The sequence below is a fragment of the Mus caroli genome, chromosome 16 (genome assembly GCF_900094665.2).
Source record: "Mus caroli chromosome 16, CAROLI_EIJ_v1.1, whole genome shotgun sequence".
Classification (NCBI taxonomy): Eukaryota; Metazoa; Chordata; class Mammalia; order Rodentia; family Muridae; genus Mus; species Mus caroli.
The window spans coordinates 92367210-92377734 of NC_034585.1; positions in this window are offsets into that span (position 1 = coordinate 92367210).

Genomic DNA, 10525 nt, shown 5'->3' on the forward strand with positions numbered 1-10525 from the left:
ACTGGGAGGCTGCTGGACTGGGGACTCCTGCTACGTTAATGAATCTGAAAAAGGACCCGTGTGATCACATGACACATGATCACATGACACATGATCACAGACAGCTTGGATCCCAGCTGCAAAGCCCTGCCACAGTGCATACGCCTTGAACGATTTTTAGCAGATGAGCTGGAAAACATGAAGTTCAACGTCGAGACTTGCTTATCAACTAGGAACCTGGGATGGGTAGAGGGTGCTGCTTACATATTCAAGTCCCCTCACCTTCCCTTATGCTTATCCTACCCTTTAATTGTAAGAGTGCCAAAGCTGGGGTTCTACCTACACCAAACTCACGAGTATACCTAAGTGGGTGATACTTGGATATCTTAGATCCTGAAGTGAACTCTTCTCCATATGACCCATGTATTACTATGCCCAAACCAGTGAGGCTGTCAGAGGAACCTGAAGGGGACAGGGTAATTGCCTTTGGCATCTTCCCTGGAAGAGCACAGTTAAGCCTTGCAGGCCCAGGGGACTAGAGCAAAGAACTCTGGATTTGTGGACAGGGTCCCAAAGACTGTGGCTTCGAGAGAGTGAGCATCTCCCTCAGATACTAGGATGTGGGACCATAGCACCTGCTTCAGGATAGTCCTACATGCAGCCCTGAGATGATAATTTGAAAACCAACACAACCAGAAGACCGCTAAACAATGGCAGTTATTTCCTACCCCTGGTGTGTATCTGGGCCAAGGGGCTTTAAACAGTTATTTTCAAATTCGTGAACTTCAAGATCCCTAGAGCAATCACAGTTCTGGGATGTAGTTAATCTTGAAGGCCCAGGAGTGTGGAGCTAAACAAGCCTGAAGCCTGAAGCCTGCCCTCCCCCTACCCTGCCAGCTTCTTTTCTGCCAAAACTTGAGTTGTCTTTGAGTGGTGTTTTTAAAAGAACCCAGCCTGCTCTTGATAGGGATTCTGCCTGCCTTCATTCTAAAGACCTGGCATGCATGAGGCCTGGGGTAGGTGTCTAGCAGCCCCTGGGGCAAAGGGCTGAGAATACCCTCCCTGACTCCCCACTGCTTGTCAAGCAAATACTTTCTGTTTACAGAAACACTCCTCTCTCAGAGACTCCACCCACTTTGGCCCCTGATCACCACCACTCCCATCAGTCTTTTCCCACGCTCTTCTGGAGAACTTTCATTCATTCCCTGCCCCAGAGCTTTAACCCCATAATGACAGCCCGACTGTCCCAGGAGGTTGTGTGAAGCTATAGCCATATGGCAATGGCATGCCTCTCTAATTCCTCCACACCTGTGCTTCTGTGACCTAAAATTCCTCATTCAAAGGCTAGGGTGAAGCTCAGCACATGCATGAAACACAGGGATGGAGCCCTAGATCTGCACAAACCAATCCCAGCACTTTGGAGGACTAGCTGCTCATTCTCAGCTACATAGAGCATGGGGCCAACCTAGGTTCTTGGAGACAATTCCCCCAAATAAAACAAACAAACAAGCAAACAAACAAAAAAACACATCCAGGAACCCCTCCAACTAGACTGACTCATCTCCCTGGAGCCACTGAAATTGGGGTTAGAGCCTCCAGGGAACACCCTGAAGCCTTTGCTTTTAGCTAGATCCTCAAGGCAGTCCTATTTGGGGGATCCCTGGATGCGCAGGAGCTACTGTCTATGCTCCTCATACCAGACTTACTCTACCTGAGACACCCAATCCTGGTCATTTTTGTCTAGTGTTTCCAGACCCAAAGTAGTACCTGATGGTCTTATTTGTTAGGTAGTTAGAACCAAACAGTTTCTAAGATATTATGAGAAAACAACCTGGCCCCTCCTACAAAATTTAATCTCAAATTGCCAGGTGACCCTACAATTCTACTTTTAGGTATATATCTTGTTTAAAAGGTATAATAATTGTATATATCTTGTTTTAAGGTATATATCTTATTTTCAGGTATAATACTTGTTTGAAAATAAGAATTCAAACTAAAATATGAGTATAATGTTCACAAAAGTATTATCCATAACAGCAAATAGTAACAACCCCCAAGCCTAATAATGCATGGGTAGATAAACCAACCAGGGCATCTCCACATTGTAAAATAACTATGTACCCACTAAAAGAGGTTAATTCTGGGGCTAGGGAAAGGCTATGTAAGTAAGCCCTGACAACTTGAATTAGACTTTAGAACTCACAAAAAAAAAAAAAAAAAAGTCCATATGTGACCTGTATTTGTGTTCCCAGTAACTGAGTGGTAGAGGCAAGAGAATCCCCAGAAGCTCACAGAAGCTCCTGAGCTAGCTGGGTTAGCGGCTAGAGTATACAACACAAAAACAAGAGAGACTCTGCCTCAAAAGCAAAGAGGAAGGGGAGAGCCAACTCCCAAAAGTAGTTCTGTGACCTCCATGTCAGTGATGTGGCATGTGTATACACACACACACACACACACACACACACACACACACACACACTAATTAATTTTTTAAAAATTAAAGTGTAAAGTTCTGATGTGTGCCATATGGGTGACCCATGAAGAAACGAGGTAAGTGATAAGAGTCACATACCAAGAAAGAAAGAAAAAAAACCCATGATTTATGGGATCCATTTACATGACACGTTCAGAGTAAATGAGCTCATAAGGGCAGGAAGTCGGTCCCTGCCAAGGGCTGAAGGATGACAGGATTGAGGTTTCTGTCAGGTGAATGGGCATGTTTTAGAATTAGAGAGCATAGCTGGGTGGTGATGGTTTATGCCTTTAATCCCAACACTTAGGAGGCAGAGGAAGACAAACTCTTTGAGTTTCAGGCCAGCCTGTCTAGGGTTCCAGGACAGGCAGTGTACACAAGGAAATCATGCTGGAGTAAAAGCCAATAATAAAAATAAAAGAAGAAAGAACATGTTGGTTGTTCATCTCTGTAAATGTACCATTTGTGTTGCTTGTTTCTAAATAGTTAATTTTGTATATGTAAACTTTACCACTACTTTAAAAAAAAACTACACTCTAACTACTTAGCAGAGTATCACAAAATTAATGCATATAAATTTAAGGACAAGCTGCATGTTGCTCAAGGGGAGAGCACCTGTCTTGCTTGTATTGACTCTGGACTGCATCTCTAACCCTACAAAGAAGAAAATAAAAATTTGACCTGGGCTAGCTATGGTGGTGCACACTGATGTCCTAGCCCTAGAAAAGTGGAGGCAGGAAGATCAGGAATTTAAGGCCACTTCAGCTATGTTGTGAGTTTAGGGCCAGCCCAGGCTACATGAGTCTTTGAAAAAAGAAAAACACTTGGTAATTAATATTTTTTTTTCAGTAGGGCATGGTGATACACACTTGGAATCCCAGCATTCTAAAGCAGAGGCAAGAAGATGACTGCAAGTTCAAAACCAGCCTGGTCTCCATAGCAAGCTCTAGTTCATCCAGGACTTCACAGTGAGAGAGCTGCAGGCATACTTTCTCCCATCGTGGGAACCTCACTGGGCCTGCTCTTACCCCACATTATTGTGCACTCATTCTATATCACAACAATCTCTGAAAACCCAACTATGCAAAGACATGACATCATCAAAAGGAATTCGTTAATACTGCCCGGCATGGTGTGACATGCCTGCAATCCTGTATCCTAGCGCTCAGAAGATGGAAGAGGAAGATCAGACAGGGCATCCAGGCAAGACCCTCATCTTCAAAACCAAATAAATATACAAACAAACCCAAACCAAACAGAAATTATCTCAACCTAAAGTTGAAGCACCAAGTTCATATGTTTCTAACAGACTTAATTGGCTCCCTCCAAAATTTGAGCTATCACACTACCTTATGTGAATTCTCTGTGCTGCCCTTCCCACAAGCCTGGGCTGTCCTCTTCTGCCTGGATGGCTCTGTTTACTGCTTACATGTTTCTTTAAACACCAATTGCCTGCCCCAGTTTCTCCTTCCTCTCTTGTTTATTTGCTATCAACTTTTCCTTTCAAGTGACTTTATAAATACTGGTCAGTTACTTCCCAAAGACTCACACCTCTGAAAGGCTTTCTTGAACATAGGGGCAGCAGAGGGCAGATCCTGATACCCACCTCCACACATGTCACATGGATGCTTAGGGCCCATTCAGGGAACTGAGCCTAGATTTTCCAGAGTAGGAACACAAACCATGGAGGCTGGAATATGGTTCCAAAGACAGACAGACAGACAGATATGGGCCACATAGGACATCAGTGAAAGGATGGAGAATGCCCTAGAAACCTCAACCCAGTGTGTATGATACCAAGATAGCTGAAGAAAAATTAAACAGGCCTTCAACATTAGCTGCTGTTACTCTGAGGGAAAAAGAAAGGGGAACAGGAAGGATTAGGGGGTGACAATAGCTAATGAGATTGATGTTCTAACTTCATGTGAGAGGAATCAAAGCAAGACAATGCAAGGGTAAATGTGATGATCCCCCCCCAATTTATAGGAGTACCCTAAAAGCCACCTTTCTTTCTAGGAAGCCACACTGGATACTGGAGAATGGGTTTGACGCTGTCATGAAAGGTGCCCTTAGTGGCCAAGAAAGGTCTGTAGTCCTATCTTCAGCTGGAAAAAGTCCAGCACAGGGTCCAAAACTTATCCCAATGTGCAAGCCAGTGTTGCATGCAGACTTCAGGCAAGCTACAGAGGGCAGGTCCACTGGGTCCAGTCTTGAGTGGTTCAGGGAACTTGGTTTCTTTTCACTAGTGTCGAGTCCTAAGGCCTGAACAGGTCAAATGCTCTCTGAAAATGGCTGACTCCACTCCTTGGCGCTGGCAGCCCAAGAGGTGACCACGTGCCTTCTCAGTAGCCTCCTTGATGTTCTGATGGCTGACTAGACAGAGTACAGGAGAAAATTGAGTGGCAGGCCTTTTCTGTGTGACTTAAACTGGTTTTAGGGAATGGGATGGGGGACCTGCTAAGGCCACAGAACAGAACCAAGCACACAGCAATGCACCGGTTTGTCCCTGGGTACAGAGACACTGTTCAATAGGTAACATGGAATACTGCACACTTGCTGTCCAACAGGCTTTGGCTTGGATAAATCTTCCTGGCTGTAGGCTGATTTCAGTGTTTAGAGCATGTTTAAGGCTGACAAGGCCAAACTGGGAGTGTTGGAAGGATATACTCAATACACTCACACATGTTGATATTTTTCAACTTCCTGTGATTTCAATGGAATATAGTCTCATAGTAAGGCAGGAACATGTGTGATTGTGTACATGTTACATAGACGCATCTCCTATTGGTCCTGTTTTTCTAGAGTCCTCAATAAACATGGGATCTTGACCACAGTCTTCAGAACCAGAACTCTTTATTTCCTAGACTTACCAGACTCACTTGTATCTGGGGTTGGAGGCTGGTTTTTGTGTAGCCCAGGCTGGCTTCCAACACACTCTGTACCAAGGATGACCTTGAACTTCGGACCTTGCCTCCATCTCCTGAATGATCGTTTTATAGGGAGCCACTACTTTCCCAGAACAGTTAACTCCTTTGCAGCCTGCTTTGTAGTTGTTTTTCCTTTAAATTGGAATCCATTTCTAAGCCCCAGCAAGAAACCTGTGGCTGCGGCTACGACTAGAGTACATCCTGTGCACAATGCAGAGACTATCAGCCTCAGTCCCTCTAGACCATCTGCCAGAAAGCTGCCAAAAAGTAAGCTGTAGGCAGTCTTCCGTGGCCGACCACGGTGGTCAGCGTCATCAGAACCTGTGAGCAAGGTGGCAGTCGCCTCGTGGGAGCAAATGTAGGTGCACTGTTCCTCCCGCCACCCCCCCCAACCTCCTGCTGTTCCAGGGAGGCGGTCCCTGCCTGCCCCAGCGTGAGTCACCCTGCTGAGTCCTGAGCACTGCAGCTCTGCCAGCGGGGTCCTTTCTATCAGTGCTCAGATCACACACCGGCAGCCAAGACTTTTCTCCTTAAGCCCTCTGTTTGGAAAAGAATGCTCCCAGGGTTCTGTTTCTCACACACGCCCCATACAGCTCTGCCAAAGTCTCCAGGCCGTCCCCACCTGCCACCTGTGGGCTGTTCTGGGAACTGCAACCTGGCTGCTTGGCCCTCTACACCTAATGAACCTACTAAAAATTCCAACCAGACTCCTCAGTCACAAAAGCCCCTGGGTTCCCTAGGACACAGATGCTGGTGGCCTGGCCACTACATCTAGATCTCTCTTCTGTGCCTCAGTTATAACTCTGGAACTCTATTTAGCTTATTGAACAAATGATGTACACTTATAACTGAAATTTTTCACTTTTTTATTAGTGCTAACGTCTCTGTAACTTTTGGGTTGGTTTGGGTCCATTAGTTTTCCTCCTTGTTCGGGGTCTCATCTAGTCTCTCTCTCATATATGTGGTAATCTTTGGTTGAAATCCAGGCATCTTGGTCTTGCTTTCTTGGATCCTGGGTATTTCCTATTGGCTCTTAAGTCCCTAAAAGTATCTTATACTTGCATCTCTCCAGTCTGTCTCCTCCAGCACCTAGCTTCTCCCATGTGCTCATCTGTGTCCAAGAAACCCTTTTCTCATAAGGATTTAGCCCCTGAAAGGCCTACATTAATCTAGAATTTCACAGTAATGGTGTCAATGTCCCTTCCAAACTTGTGTAGAAACTTTTTTTTGGCTTGGCAGTGGTGTTAAGGAGGTCAGGTCAGGAGAGCTCTGCCCTTGGGTACAGATGAATGCCATTACAGTTGAGTGAATCCTTTATACCAGGTTCTCACCCCATCCTGTGATGCTGGGTGCTATGGATCACCCAGAGGCCCTTAGCAGAAGTAGCCCTTCTATTCTGGACTATGATTCCAATAAACTGTTATTTTTGTTTATTTGTTTTTAAGTTTTAATTTTGATCTCTCTCTCTCTCTCTGCCTCTCTCTCTCTCTGCCTCTCTCTCTCTCTCTCTCTCTCTCTCTCTCTCTCTCTCTCTCTCTNCTCTCTCTCTCTCTCTCTCTCTCTCTCTCTCTCTCTCTCTCTCTCTCTCTCTGTGTGTGTTGTACATGCATGCCAGAGCACCTGTGTGGAGGTTAGACGACAGTTTTCAGGAGTCAATGTCTAACTGTAACTCAAGCTATCTGGTTTACGAGGCGCATGCTTTCACCCACTGAGCCTCTTGCCAGATTAACTCCTGCTGCTATTCCCAGTCTATGGTAGTATTGTTGTCCAGAAAGTGGGTCAAGCCAAACAGGATCCTGGCTAACTACAGCTGCAAAAACCCTATTTGCAAAAGGAATCACACCCAGAGGGGTAGGGTTGGGTGGGACATGTCTCTAGGGGAATACAGCTCTCACAGCCTCAGCACCCAGCTTGCCCTCTCCACAGTGCTTTGTTGGTTGTTCGGTAGGCTTCCCTTCAGTGTGTAGCTTAGAAGATGGCCCAGATGCCTACTTTGATGCTGAGTCCTCAGCACATCCATAGGCTTGCCCTTATGTGGAGACCCAAGAAATAGGAGATCTTTATGTCTAAAAAAGTCCTAGCTCATTAACCCCCCAGCTTTCCTCAAAAATACAATTACACATCTGCTGGCACAGCTTTTGTCTCATTTATGATCTTTCCAATTACTTTTTTTATTAGAGTATGTGTATGCTTATACCTATGTTTGATGTGTATGTAAGTAAGGTGTTTTTCATGCCACAGCATGTGGAAGTCAGGGGAAACTTTAGTGAGTTGGTTGTCTCCTTCCACCATGTTTTTGAGGCAGGATCTTTGTTGTTTCTGCTGCTGTACTATGTGCTCCAGCCTTCAAGCTTCTGGAGGATCCTCCTGTCTCCACTGTTTGAGCTTTTACACACACACATACACACACACACACACATATACACACACACATATATACACACACATATACACACAGACACACACACATATATACACACACACAGACACACGTATAGACACACACATATACACACACAGACACACACACAGACACACACACACAGAGAGACACACACATATACACACACAGACACACTATATATGTATACATATAAATTTCCCATATATTATTTATATTTATTATATATAATATATATTTAATTATGCATACTTGGGGAGTACCTGAGAAGGCAGGTGCCTTTGGAGGCCAAAGACATTGGAATTCCCTGGAACTAGGGTTACAGGGGGTGTGGACCTCAATGGTAAGGTTTCCTTATTTTTTGGTTTTTTTTTTTTTTTAACTCATTGTGGTTGGAGAAGTCATTCAGTGGTTAAAAGCACTCATACAGCGTGTATATATCCACACATGCAAATACTTGTATGCATAAAATAAAAATAAATAAATCTCTTTTTGTGAAGCTGATTACTATTTATTCTAGAGGCCAGCAAAAACACAACCAGCTTTCCCTTTTAAACAAATATACTATTTCATTTTATTTTTTAAAAAGAGTTAAAGGCCAGATTAAACTTTCCTTGAGAAAGAGAAGCAGGTGGAGAGAGAGAGTGAGACAGAAAGAATAAAAACCTTATGTTGTAGCCCTTAAACACAACATAATAGTTTTTATTTAAAAAATAACAAAGCAATTCATTCAAACAAAATAAAGAATAAAAGTTATTATGCAAAAAGCCAAAAGAACTATATTTGGAAGGGAAAAATAAATTTAAAAAGATATAATTACGAAGCAAAAGTAGTGTTTATAACATTGTAAAATGAACTCTTCAGAATCAGGGCTTTGAGTTCACGGTATCCTGACTCAGGGGCAGAATGCCTGTGCATGTGTGGTGCGATCACTCCATCCGTCCTTATAGGTGATCCCAGAAGTACCTGCTTACCTAGACCCTGTGACAGCTGCTGGGATGGAATGAAAGGATCACCACACCTGTACCTTATTACTTTCACCTCATTTGTAATGTAGAGATTAAATAAAATACAGCATTATGCAAATGATAATTTTTAACTTGCTGAAAGCAAAGTCAGTATCCATCATTAAAAATGTGACTTGGGGCTAGAGAAATGGCTCAGCGATTAAGAACACTGCCTGCTCTTCCAGAGGTCCTGAGTCCAATTCCTAGCAACCACATGGTGGCTCACAACCATCTACAATGTGATCTGATGCCTTCTTGCAGCATGCAAGTATACATGTGAATAGAAGAACACTTATAATAAATAAATAAATAAATAAATAAATAAATAAATACAGAGAAAGAGAGAGAGAAAGGAAGGAAGGAAGGAAGGAAGGAAGGAAGGAAGGAAGGAAGTTAGTTTTAAAAACTATGTGGCTCAAGAAGCCAGGAATGGTGGCACATTTCTTTAACCCCAGCACTCTCAGGAGTCAGAGGCTGCTAGATCTCTGTTGAGTTTGAGGCCAGCCTGTTGAGTTTCACAACAGCAAGGTCTATGTAGAGAAACCTTGGTCTCAAAACCAATGTGGCTCAAGTATAGCCCTATCCGGTAGAAAGCAGACTATCAAGATTTACTGTAAAATATGAACCAAAGTTTTGAAACATCTCACTGTATTGCCCAGGCCAGCCTGAAACCCTTCTGCCTCAGCGTCTTCTGTTCTAGGATTACAGGTATAAGCCACTGTGCTTGGCTTTGTGTTTTTTAGCTAAAACTGTATCCTTAAACTACTTTCCTTCATTTCCTGTACTTTCTTTGGGCTCTGTTTTTGCACACATGGGTCAGGTGTGTAGGGCATATGCACAAGGGTAGATGTGCCAGTTTTGCCTGTGTGTTTGCATGTGTGCACACAGGACTGTGCAGAAGATGTTTCACACCAAGCCTCAGTGGGGTAGTGTAAAGTGGATGAAACATTCTAGCATGGTTCTCATCTTTCTCCACACTGCATTTATCATCTGGAATATTATCAATATATGCATCTGTCTCTCTGGTGTGGATTTATTATGATGGATAAGTCAACATGATTATTAACCAGTTTTTGAAAATTAACATCTAGGGGGGCTGGCTCAGGAGTTAAGAGCACTTGCTGCTCTTGCAGAAGACTCAAGTTCAATTCTCAGCATCCCTGTGGTGGTTCCAGGGGTTAAATAGACTCTTCAGGTCTCTTCAAGCACCCAGGCATGCATGTAGTGCATAGACATACATACAAGTAAACCCCACACATATACATAAAATAAAATGAACAAATATTTTTCAAAACATTAACACTTAACAAACCAACAAAACTAAAGTCCATACCTATATTTGCTAAACATTTTAAGTATGTACATGATGAAAACATTAATTTGCCACATTTTTGGTACATTTGTAAAGATGTACATACCTTCTGTGGAAATAATCTTTGCCTGAAAAGAGCCATTATGTGTGTACAGTTCTGAAAATGCACAGCAGGGAGGTGCCTGGATGAGAAGCAGGCCAGAGAATTCTAGCTAGGTAAATATTGACATGATTGGTGCCTGCAGGAGTGAACACATTCTCCAGATGGGACACACCCCAGGTGTCCTGTACAGGTGGCTGGCTGCTATAAGCCCTGTGTGGGATGCTTTGAGTGTATTATGTTAAAAGCTGCCCAGTTACTCTTTGGAACTTGTGCTAAGTAAGTATAGGGTGCTTATTGTGAAGACTCATAGCAGTGCCAACAAT